Source organism: Schistocerca americana, chromosome 3 (assembly GCF_021461395.2).
Source record: "Schistocerca americana isolate TAMUIC-IGC-003095 chromosome 3, iqSchAmer2.1, whole genome shotgun sequence".
Classification (NCBI taxonomy): Eukaryota; Metazoa; Arthropoda; class Insecta; order Orthoptera; family Acrididae; genus Schistocerca; species Schistocerca americana.
In genome coordinates this window covers 620,061,767-620,074,697 of record NC_060121.1, presented here as the reverse complement: position 1 = coordinate 620,074,697, position 12,931 = coordinate 620,061,767, and positions in this window count along the sequence as shown.

Sequence of the window (12,931 nt, the reverse complement as noted above, 5' to 3'; positions counted from 1 at the left end):
GGTTGGTAGGGCATATTCTGAGGCATCAAGGGATCACCAATTTAGTATTGGGGGGCAGCGTGGTGGGTAAAAATCGTAGAGGGAGACCAAGAGATGAATACACAAAGCAAATTCAGAAGAATGTAGACTGCAGTAGGTACTGGGACATGAAGAACCTTGCACAGGATAGAGTATCATGGAGAGCTGCATCAAACCAGTATCTGCACTGAAGACCACACACACACACACACACACACACACACACATTAACCTACTTCATTTTCAGTAAAACTGTCTGAGACTGGATAAAGGAAATCTACGCTATAACACTGTAAACCACTGTAAGTAATACAAACGTTATGTTAAGAAGCAGCATGTCAAGGAAGAAACAACTTGTATGTTCAACCACAGCCTGCAAAGAGAATAAAAGGTTTCCAAATCATCCAGAATAATAAATATTGAATAAATCAATTTATTGACTTCGATAACTTAACTAAAAGCCATTGTTAACATAATAAAATGTGAGTATTGTTGGTGCCGAATGTACATTTAGTTCCATGCTTGAAATTATCAAACCGTGATCCTGTGTCCTCTACTGTATTCGTCATTTATGAAATGGAATAATCAAATAATCAAAAGGTGGGTTAACCATGCCCGTTCTTAAACACCCACATGATGAGGTTTACACAGAGGAGCAAAGAACAAAGGCCCTGCACCAAGACCACACGTGGCTAGCAAATAGAGGCTGCTCCTCATATTTTACACGCGGAACGAGTATATAAAGTTACCGTTGAAATACACAAACGCAGATCTGAACTTGAGCTGAAAAAATTAAATTCACTGTAGAAAAAGGAGACTAGGAGAGCTATAGTGCAAAAAGCTCCTAAATCACAACACGAGCATGTGGTAGTAATGAAGGTATCCAAGTATCGAACAAATTGAATTTTCAGCATAAACAGGTTGGAATTGCACGGAATGAATCGCAAAGGTAACAAGTAGTGAGAGCTTAAGGCTCTTAAACATGAACAGTAACACGCCGAAAATGAGTAAAGGTAAATACCGTGTAACGGAAGCTACAGCATAAAACGGATTGAAGAATCAGTGGGAAATTGATAGTGGAACCATATGATGCACACGCACTAACGGTATCAAAAACGAGAAGCTGATTAAATTGAACTGATACCTATTTTGATACCCTCCCACTTGTCCAAAGTGACTAGTTGAATTAAATAATAGCGTAGGAAATCACCTAAATTATTAATTATTAAATTAAAGTGTATTTAACACTTATAATATTAGAATAAAAGTCGTCGCACGAACGAGTAGACTGAAAACTTACACAAATTCGAACTTTAATTAGACTTTCGAGTAGAACCTCTTACGAGTAACCGATCTTACCGAAATCCTAGAGAACAGTAAAGACCTCTGCCGACGAAACTGGGTTTTACGATTTGCAGTACCTGTGCCGTTCAGAATTTCGATGCAATGATCCTTTGGACAAGCGTGCATTCCGGAGGAAAAGGCATTGTGTCGACTAATGCCGTTTGAAATACACGAAAGGTATTTGGTGTTCAGCCCTCCAACGGAAATGACCAGAGAGCATGCCTACTGTATTGTGCAAACCAACACAAAAGATTCGTACAAGGCAAACAGAAACCTCTTTGCACCCACTAAAGTTGGCCATACTGCACCACTAGCAGACTAACTCGCTTAGCTAAGCGTATACAGTTCGTAACTGCTCACACAAATTAATTCTTTTATGATTCCGAGAGGGTAAGTAAAGGTCAGGTACAGTGGAATACGGCACTGAGACTTTGTAAACATGAGTGTAGGACTCAGAGAAGTAGCAAAACTGAATGGACTTTGCACGAATGCATCTGAATAGGACAATTTGCAGATTATTTTAAATAAAATCTCATTAAGAGGCTCACAAAGACACCCTTCACTCTCTAGCGTAATCTAAGATATCACATAGCTTTCACAATTGTGATTCTAATCAGTATTGAAAATTTTTTGGTAGATTATGGCTATCTAATGAATATGGTTTGCGTTTACTCCTCTACTTTCATAAATATGTATGCCGTCATTTGTTAAGACTCTGCTTGTCGGCTTTCGCCTCCCATAAACTGGCCTATTCAAAAGGTTTTGGTAAAATTCGGCTTGTCACATGCAGGAGAGCTTCTGTAAAGTTTGGAAGGTAGGAGACGAGGTACTGGCAGAAGTAAAGCTGTGAGGACGGGGCGTGAGTCGTGCTTGGGTAGCTGAGTTTGCCGGCACGGTAGCTCAGCGTGTTCGGTCAAAGGTCTAGCTGCCCACTGTAATAAAAAAAAAAAAAAAAAACCTGAGTGAAATCAGTAATGAACTTCAATGGGCGTCAAGGGACGTCCGCCACGAACAATTGCAACGAACTATAACGAACAAAATGAGATTAAAAAAAATAAAGTTGGTAGAGCACTTGCCCGCGAAAGGCAAAGGTTTCTGAGTTCGAGTCTCGGTCCCGCATACAGTTTTAATCTGTCAGGAAAGTTGCATATCAGCGTACACTCCGCTGCAGAGTGAAAATCTCATTCTGAAACCTTCTTCTGATCTATTGCTCTGCTAATTTAGATTTCCTTCCAGGTATTACGTAATAAACGCACTGGCACCATTAGCCAAGTGAAACTATTATCTTCTGCACTACAACGGCATGTCCAGTGTGGCTTTAGAGTATGAGTAACATTTATTAAGTTTTCGGTGGAGCTTTTCAATGCAGCTAGTTTTCATCCTCAACTATTTCCACACTTAAATTTGGCTTTTATATACACTGAAGCGCCGAACAAACTGGTGTAGGCATCATTATTCAGATACAGAAGTATGTAAACAGACAGAATAAGGCGCTGCTTTCGGCAACGCCTTTATGACAAAAAGTGTCTGGCGCAGTTGTTAGATCGGTTACTGCTGCTACAATGGCAGGTTATCAAGGTTAAAGTGAGTTTTAACGTGGTGTTACAGTCGGCGCACGAATGATGGGACACAGCATCTCCGAGGTAGCGATGAAGTGGGAATTTTCCGTGCGACCATTTCACGAGTGTACCGTGATTACCAGGAATCCGGTGAAACATCAAATCTCCGACATAGGTGCGGCCGGAAAAGGATCCTGCAAGAACAGGACCAACGACATTTGAAGACAATCATTGGATGTGACCGAAGTGCAGCCCTTCCGTAAATTGCTGCAGGGTTCAATGTTGGGCCATCAAGAAGTGTCAGCGTGCGAAACATTCAACGAAACATCATCGACATGGGCTTTCGGAGCCGAAGGCCCACTTATGTACCCGTGACACAAAGCTTTACGTAACGCCTCGACCTGTCAAGAGCGATATTGGACTGTTGATGACTGGAAACATGTTGCCTGGTCGGACGAGTCTCATTTCCAATTGTATCGCGCGGCTATACGAATACGGGTAGGAGACAACCTCAGGAATCAGCAGGGGACTGTTCAAACTGGCGGAGGCTCTGTAATGGTGTGGAGCGGGTGCAGTTGGAGTGATATAGAGCCCCTGATACGTTTAGATACGACTCTGACAAGTGGCAATTACGTAAAGTTACCTGTCTGATCACCTGCATCCATTCATGTCTATTATGCATTCCAACGGACATTGCAAATTCCAGCAGGACAATGTGACACGCCACACGTCCGGAATTGCGGCTCCAGGAACACTCTTCTGAGTTTAAACACTTCCGCTGCCAGCCAAACTCCCCAGACATGAACAGTATTCAGCATATCTGGGATGCCTTTCAACGTGCTGTTCAGAAGAGGTTTCCAGCCCCTCGTACTCTTTCGTATTTATGGAAAATCCTGCAGGATTCATGATGGCAGTTCAAAAAAATGGTTCAAATGGCTCTGAGCACTATGGGACTTAACATCTCAGGTCATCAGTCCCCTAGAACTTAGAACTGCTTAAACCAAACTAACCTAAGGACGTCACACCCATCCATGCCCGAAGCAGGATTCGAACCTGCGACCGCAGCAGTCGCGCGGTTCCAGACCGAAGCGCCTAGAACCACATGGCCACCGCGGCCGGCATGGTGGCAGTTCCCTCCAGCACTATTTCAGACATTAGTCGAGGCCATGACACGTCTTGTTGCGGTACCTCTGCGTGCTCGCGGTGTCCCTATTCGATATTCGGCTCCTGTACCAATTTGTTTGGCTCTTCAGCGTCTAAATTTGCGTGCTACATAGTCCAGTAACTGACAAATTGAAAACTTCGGCTACAGGGGCGGAAATGTTGTCGGTAGTCTGCTAGAAACCACATACGATTCGGTAAGATGTTCGAGGCGATAGCCGTTGTTGCACAAAGAGACAAATTACGTGCTCCAGAGCCAGTCAGTATGCGTGGCTTCAAGTAAATGATTTAACCTAAATCCCAATACAAACAAACGTATTATATAACACTAATTTATACCTTTTAGGAAACTATCTGTACAAAGCCCTTAATAAATTAATGCTCTTTGGTAACAGCTGCTCTTCATAATACTGAAAGAGTCTTTGTATGTAGTTAAGTGTCACGCTCAATGCCATAATTCTTAAATGTTTTGTTGTTGTCCATGTATAAAATGCAACTAGAGGATCGTGGAAGTTAAGTAAAGTCCCATTGGTGCGCACACCTCTGCCGCTGATGCTACTGGGCGGCGCTGCGGCCAGCGCAACTGCAGGGCCTCCTAAACGAAGCTGCTTGCCGTGTGCCGCGGAGTGACAACACGATTTCTCATCCACGACCAGTTGGACACCTGCAGCGATCATCGGCGGACTCCCCCTCGCTGGTGCCCTGGATTGCTTTTGCGGGCTCAGTATCATCAATGCCGACATCTGCCATCGGGTGATCCATTAGGTCGGCTGGTCGGGGTTATAAATCCTCATTGTACCTCGCTGCATGCGCGGAAGTGCTGCGTGGCTAGTCTGTTATCCAGAAAGGCTCCGATCGTGACTGAGGAAACCATTGGTGTAGCTGGACAAAGCCAAATTGGCTGCTTTAAGTTATCGCTCCAGCGTTATCAGTTACTATATTTATTAGGAGCTCAGTTTGACAGCGAGTTGATAGAAATTTTACTCACTGTGTTCATAAATGTGGATAGTTATTCCCGTAAAGTAAAATGTTTTAAATTTTTTATCTTTATGAGTCTTAATCTCATTGAAGTAACAGCAGTATTTTTCCACCCATTGATAAATGGATATTTATAAACTTGTTTATTGAACTTGTTTTACTATAGTGTCTTTCACAAATTATTGTAGTTACATTTTGTAATTGCTGAAGAATTTGAAGTATATCCATATCGCCGTTTTAAAATTATATTATTTTGAAACTGAACGAAGGTTTAATATTGTTCTCTTTTAATAGGTTCTTGGAACTAATATGGTACTGTGTTTGGAAGAAAAGCATCATACTCAGCTCAAACTAGTCCTTCTACTCACTTATTCGCAACAGCTGCAACGTAAATTAAATTTAAAAAAAAAAGTGAGACACACTATCACATTAACAAGGAGGTGTAAGACTGGAAACTGTAAATTTCTTAATTATTGGACTGAGTTTAATATAAGTGTTGGATCTTCTTTCATTTTAAACTTGCTCAATACGACGTCAACCGTAGATTACTGCTAAATGATCACTTCCAGGTCTTATTCTACACTCTAATTGCAACAAGTGTTTTCACGTAGCAGGAGAAAGAGTTTTCATTTTTATTCCATCTACGTATCTGTAAGGTCTCCATGTAGTGAACATCATTTTCAGGTGTTCAAATCTCAGAAATAGTTTTACTTTCGGAAAACACTTACGTTCGTAAGAAGCAAATACCACTGACATTAAATATTTAAAAAGTAAGATGAACGTTTCTTCGCTCTTTTCGTGAATGAGATAAATTTGTGCATGAAAGTACCAGAAAATTAAATTTTTATCTTGTCGTTTATGGAGGGTTCTTTTACTGTATTAATGTACGAAAAATATTCAAATTGAGTCGTAAATATTTAACAGGCGCATTCTCTTATTTCTAGAGAAAACACCTTTGATCATGGTGTACCCGCAGCTTTTATATACTCACTGAAACTCCTCCAAAGAAAATCTGCCGGCAACTCTTCATCGCAGTTATTAAACTAGCAGCACGGTCGCCTGGCAGTATTTTAGTTGATAAACCACTTCCCACGACTCTTAGTTTTACATGTTAATCCTTAACTCTCAAAGTTCTTAGAACACAACGAATGGCATTATGCATTCCGAGCATTGCATACTGACAAAATTACGCCAAGACAACGATTAATTTCAGTGTAACTTACTGAAGACGTTATTTTTCCTTTTTACAGTCTCATAACCATCTGCATTTGTTTAACATTTATTCGTATTTCGTCTGCAAGGAAGGAACTGACAAGCTATTGTTCTTAGGTTCCGTGGATTTACGTACATTTATCTTCAACAGTCCATGTTTGGTATATATACATTTAATTTATTTTATTTTTGTAGCCTGATCACATTGGGTTCATAAGGCTTTCCCTTACATGGGATCACAGTTTAACACATTCCCTATTTTTTGCTTGATAATTGCTTAAATGTATATCGGTTTTAATAAAATGATAACGATGATGTTAAAAATTATTTGTAACATGATATTAGTATATATAACAGCAGTGTGAACAACAGTTCTGTTTAAGAAGTAATTGCGTTAATATTAGTGGTACTACCACCACCACCACCACCGCCACCACCACCACCACCACCACTACTACCACCAATAATAATAATAATAATAATAATAATAATAACAATACCGCTACTAACAATAATAATCAGAATATTGCATCCTGCTCACCGAAGGATTAATAAAAGTGAAGGGAGAGATATAGAGACTAATCAGTTTGAGAGAAGCCTTCGATCTGAAACTGATGTCAACATATTCTCTGGCATCTCCTAACTAGAAGAAAACTTGAAGATATCCAAATCCTTATCTCGGAGAATTTCTAATAGATCATACAGCCATCTAACAGAGAAATCAAAAATAAATTTTAAACAAAAAGTAAAAAAAAACAGTGATCTATTCTGATGAAGATCTATCATTAATGACAGTTAAATTTCATCCAAATGCAACCAAACTTGGACTCAACAGAAATCCAAGAACTGATCCACATTTCTGAAACAAAATTCGATGATCTTCAGTGCGAACATCAACAGCTGGGAACCTTCCATTTGGTCAGTCCTTACATATACGCTTTTACAATCTTCTCAAAGTACTGTTACATCCTAAGTAAACGTAAGACTAGGCGACGGAATATTACGTATGACAAAATCATACAGCGCAAAATAAAAGCCTGGAAAGATTGAAATTCCTATGAAACTACACAAAAGATTCATGAAGTCACCGTAATCCAGAAACAAGCTTAACAAACATCATTGCATCTGTAAGACACAATTATGATAAAACCAGACTGGCAGAAACAAAACAAGATATCAGGGAAATAGACACACGGAATTTCCATAGAAAACAGAGAGAATAAATGTCAACACATCAGTTACCCTGTCTCTGTTTTAGATGACAAGATGGGGCTCTAGAAATAAATAATTATGACAATTGTGAACTCTTTGCAAGGTATTTTAAAAGTCTTTTAAACTGTAAATCTCCCACAGTCAAATTCACGTCTGGAAAACCTGACCCAGACACAGAATCAGAACCCCCTATAATAACAGAAGCTGACTAAACAATATCAGAACTTCAAAACAACAAAAATTTATGATAAGATGGGATAGTAGCAGAAATGTGGAAAATAGCTTGCAAAAGCTTTACGAAGAAAATTGATGAAGTTCTTACAGATGTTGACATGGAGGAAATTATCCCTCAAGAATGAAAATGTGTCAGAATCCACCTTTTACACAAGAGAGGGACCAGTCCTGAGATAAATAACTACAGACTGATTTCATTTCTGCCAGTTACTTATAAAGTTATTTCAGATACCGCACTTAAAACGCTTCAAGCACAAACGGATCATTTCGTGGTGAATATCATGCAAGTTTTAGGAAAGTTAAATCTTGTGTGGAACAAACTGATTAAACAAACATTAACTAATACTATATCAAAGATTAAAATCCAAACGGAAAGGTCTGAACTTTTTGATATAAGAACATGAATCTGACAGGGAAAGGGACTGTCCCCCTCACTGTTCAATGATGTACTAGAAAAAGTAATTAGCTCAAGAAAAAAGGAAGTAAAAGGAATAACCACTGGTAGACTACGTGAAAATAAAATTCAATTGCAATGTTTAGATTACGCAGATGATCTAGTTGTCCTCTCAAAAAACACAGAGGAGACGATTAATTTCCTTTCTTCTTACCAAAAAAAAATTATTAAATACCCAGATAGACAATCCGTGGTTAAACTGTTAGGAAAAAATCTCAAATATCCAAATTTAAATACCTAGGAGAAATCATCCAACCCTCTGGTTTTCTCCAGCAGTAGTTTTTGATACAATATGATGCGGTAATATACCCAGAAAACTTTTACGTTGACTAAATTACAGAAACTTTATTCGCAGTCAAGTCACAGTAATGTGACCGCGACCTGTGTTCGACGTCAACGTGCAATAACCACTCAAAACGACAGGTGGCAGCAGGCAGCACTGTCAGCGGAAGGTACACAACGCGTGTCGGGCGGGGGGGAGGGGGGGGAGGGGAAGGTGGAGGGGGCCGGGAAAATTGCACTCGTTGTATTGTGGAAACGGAATAGCCTACCTGACCCAAAAGGGCAGGATCATTAGCGTTCGGGTCAATTGTGGTAGTATTTCCGAAACGGTTGCGTTTGTAAACAGTCCGCGCTCCCCTATGGCTGAAATATACCATACGTGACAAAATGGTGCTATCCGAAACCGGCGCCGAAGCAAGGGCCGTGCATGACAGGGGTGAACGACAGTAGCGGAGATATCTACGAGCGAACAGAGTTGCAACTGTGGGGCAGATAACCACCCAGATGTTTCCTCAACGCCCGTTGAGCGAACGTTATTGCGTACGGGCCTCCGCAGAAAGCTCCTGGTCCCAGCACCCATGCTGACAGCTGTTCATCGGCGAATACGGATGAAATTTGCACGCCAATGCCTCAAATGAACGTCCACTCAGTAGCAACAGGTGGACTTTTCATATGGATTATGCTCCATTGGAACACGTGAGGCAATACTGACCCTACGACTTATCTTAGAAGCTAGATAAGGAAAGGCAAACCTACGTTTCTAGCATTTTTAGACTTAGAGAAAGCTCTTGACAATGTTGACTGGAATACTCTCTTTCACATACTGAAGGTGGCAGGGGTAAAATACAGGGGGCGAAAGGCTATTTACAATTTGTACAGACACCAGATGGCAGTTATAAGAGTCGAGGGACATGAAAGGGAAGCAGTGGTTGGGAAGAGAGTAAGACAGGGTTGTAGCCTCTCCCCGATGTTATTCAATCTGTATATTGAGCAAGCAGTGAAGGAAACAAAAGAAAAATTCGGAGTAGGTATTAAAATCCATGGAGAAGAAATAAAAACTTTGAGGTTCGCCGATGACATTGTAATTGTCAGAGACAGCAAAGGACTTGGAAGAGCAGTTGAACGGAATGGATAGTGTCTTGAAAGGAGGATATAAGATGAACATTAACAAAAGCAAAACGAGTATAATGGAATGAAGTCGAATTAAATCGGGTGATGCTGAGGGAATTAGATTAGGAAATGAGACTCTTAATGAAGTAAAGGAGTTTTGCTATTTGGGGAACAAAATAACTGATGATGGTCGAAGTAGAGAGGATATAAAATGTAGACTGGCAATGGCAATGAAAGCGTTTCTAAAGAAGAGAAATTTGCTAACATCAAGTGTAGATTTGTCAGGAAGTCGTTTCTGAAAGCATTTGTATGGAGTGTAGCCATGTATGGAAGTGAAACATGCACGATAAATAGTTTGGACAAGAAGAGAACAGAAGCTTTTGAAATGTGGTGCTACCGACGAATGCTGAAGATTAGATGGGTAGATCACATAACAAATGAGGAGGTATTGAATAGAATTGAGGAGAAGTAAGGATGTAAAAATTGGTAGCAGAGCAGTTCTGAAATATTATGTTTCGTAAATAACGCTTAAAACACTTTTTGTAAGTGTTTAATAAACCAAAGACTGTTATCTCTATCTGGACAAAATGTGTTCAATAATTTCACACGCATTTCTTTCCTAAAGTACAGTTGCGGAAGAAATTAATTTCTCTCTTATAATAAGTTCTTTCTCATGCTTTACTTATCCGTATTGCTTATTGTAGAACCAATTTGTTTGCGAGAAATGTCTGCGCATTCAGTAACAGCTAGTTCTGGCAACTAGAAATCTAACTCCTCCTCTGTCATAAAGCGCACTCCTATTTTACACTGAAGGGCGATTCAGAGAGGGATTTTTAACTATCAGCTAAGTACAAAACCTTTCTGCGTGATTGAACCATCCAGATGCAGAGTTTCGATGGCCATGCTAATTTCTATAACTTGTGATACGTGACGATCCAACACACATGTGATGGGTGCTCTTCCCCTCCACAGCTTTAAGGTAGCTGCCGACGACGGTATTCGCCGAATTCGGCTCTTCGAATTAGAATCTTGACACAAAGACACATAAAGAACACGATGGGTGTTGGCCCTCGAAGACGGACGAGTAGTCCACGATCTGGTTGCAGTCTAATACGCTGCTCTTGTTCGTCCCACTCTCACCTGTCACTGTGAGCTTAGTAAAAGGGACGACGCTCTGTTCCAGTCTGTGTACCTCAGGATACCCTATGCCCAATAGAGCCGTTATCAATAATGTAGTTCTTCAGTAAGAAAGTAGGAAACTAAAAAGCGTGCAAGGTAATCCTATCAGAAGGAAAATAAACACAGAGAACGTTTCAAGGATAACTGGAGGGAAAACAAGTGAATCTCAGGAAGCCTCAGAAAAATGGAGTGAGGGAGAGAAAGAGGGAGGGGGGAGGTATTAGTTTCTTATTTTCCTTTTATCGCTCTTTCATTCTTTTGCCTCCGGATTGCCAACGGTAAGCTTTGCAGCTCTTCAACCATAAGTACTTATACTATAACAAATGGACTTAAAGATATTAAAAAGGTAAAATATATACACCGTTTCTGAAATTATTAAAAAGATTGTGGTTTTTAAAACGAATACGAAAAAGTGACGAAGCATGTTATTGTACTAAATCGTAAAACACCTGCACTGAAAAGAGATCATTTAAGAGAAGAAAGGTTTAGTGCTTCTGGTGGTGTGTAATCAGAGGTAGTAACGGGGCAAACGGTTTGGTATCTGAGCCTGTCAGTTTGGGAGACGGTTTATTGGACAGGATGGAACTATGATTGTGAGGAGGGAAAACAGGGAAGGATGAGAAGGAATAAGATATGGTGATGTAGATCAGGTCACAGAGTGGATTGGATGTGGTAGGAAAGGCGGATTTCGTCTTCTGGGAGAATTTTAAAATTGCTCAGGTAGAAGAGAAGGGGAGCGTGTATCGGTAGGGAGTGAGGCTGTGAAAAATAATCTTTGGGTAATCGTATATAAGCAATTTCTCCTTCATTATTGTATCAAACATGAGACAAACACTGAAAAAAATGCGAAGAACTAAACTCTCCTACAGTCATTCCTGTTCTCATTTGCCCATTGGCAAATCAATTTCCTAAGTGCTCGAGACTAACCGCGTTGATTCTGGGCTATGCATAACAAATAACGAGATCGTAGCGCCCGTGCAGGCCAAGCGGACGATACCTCCGGACCATCCGGCCGTATATTGCGCCAGTGACGCTGGCGCCACCGCTACCGGATGCCGCCAGCAGCCCTGCTATCTCTCGGCGGACAGCAGCGACCTCGCAGGAAAAAACAAGAGGCGGCAATTTTCTGCTCGCCAGTGCCAGGCCGGGCAGTGGCGCCAGCCAGCACTGGGAACTCAGAGATGCACGCGTCGCCCTGGGATGATTTAGCCGCGCTTATTTATTGGCACGCGCCGGCGCTCGTAAAGGAGAATCGCGGGAGGCAGTAAAGCCCCGGCGCCCTAAACACTGGTGCGCCCCAGGCCGGCGAGCCGAGCCCGGCCGAGGCGCCGCCCTCGTAAAGTGTTTATGCGACGGCCGAGGCCCTCCCGGACAAGCGTTAGGGCCGGCGGCAGCGCGCCTCCATAAAACATTGCCTTTATTGATTTGACAGCAACAGCCTCCATGCTGCCATGGCAACTGGCCCAGCCGTTTCCCGAGACGAGGCACTGTTACTCTCCTAGTGGGCAGACACAGTGTCACCGTCTGAATTCGCAAGCAGCTTGCTCCACTATTATCTTCGGCACTGCGCGAACCATCATTTCTCACAAGGAAGAAACCTTCAGAGCGACGAAAATCATAAAATTAACAGTGGTAAGCACGGCAGGAGCAAACATAAAGAATTTACATTGGTCGCCTCAATGTTCATAATATCAGAATCTGCTGAAAAATAACGCCACCTACTTTTCGACATCACTCTACGACACCACATCTCAAACGCTTCGATTCCCTTCTGTTACGATTTTCCCACGGTTGATGAGTCATCAGCATACAATGATGTGCTCCAGACGTACAGCCTCAGAAATTTTTTCCTAATATCAAAGACGATGTTTGATACTTGCGGACGTCTTTGTCAGAAATAACCTCTTATCTTGTGCTAATCTGCTTTTCGTGTTAGGCCTACTTCGTCCGTCTTAGATTATTTTGCTTCCAAGTTAGCAGAAATGTTCTGGCGTTACCACAGGCGCCGGAACGAACAAGAAGAACGGGAAACGTCAGCCAGTACACCGCTGACCGAGACGCACCACGAGCGCCCCCAGCAACCTCGGACGACTCAGATCGGCTCCGTATACGGACAATAGTGGAAAGCATTCGCCGAGCAGTATTAGTGACGTGTGTCAACTTCCAGGAACATTACACATAGCCAAGG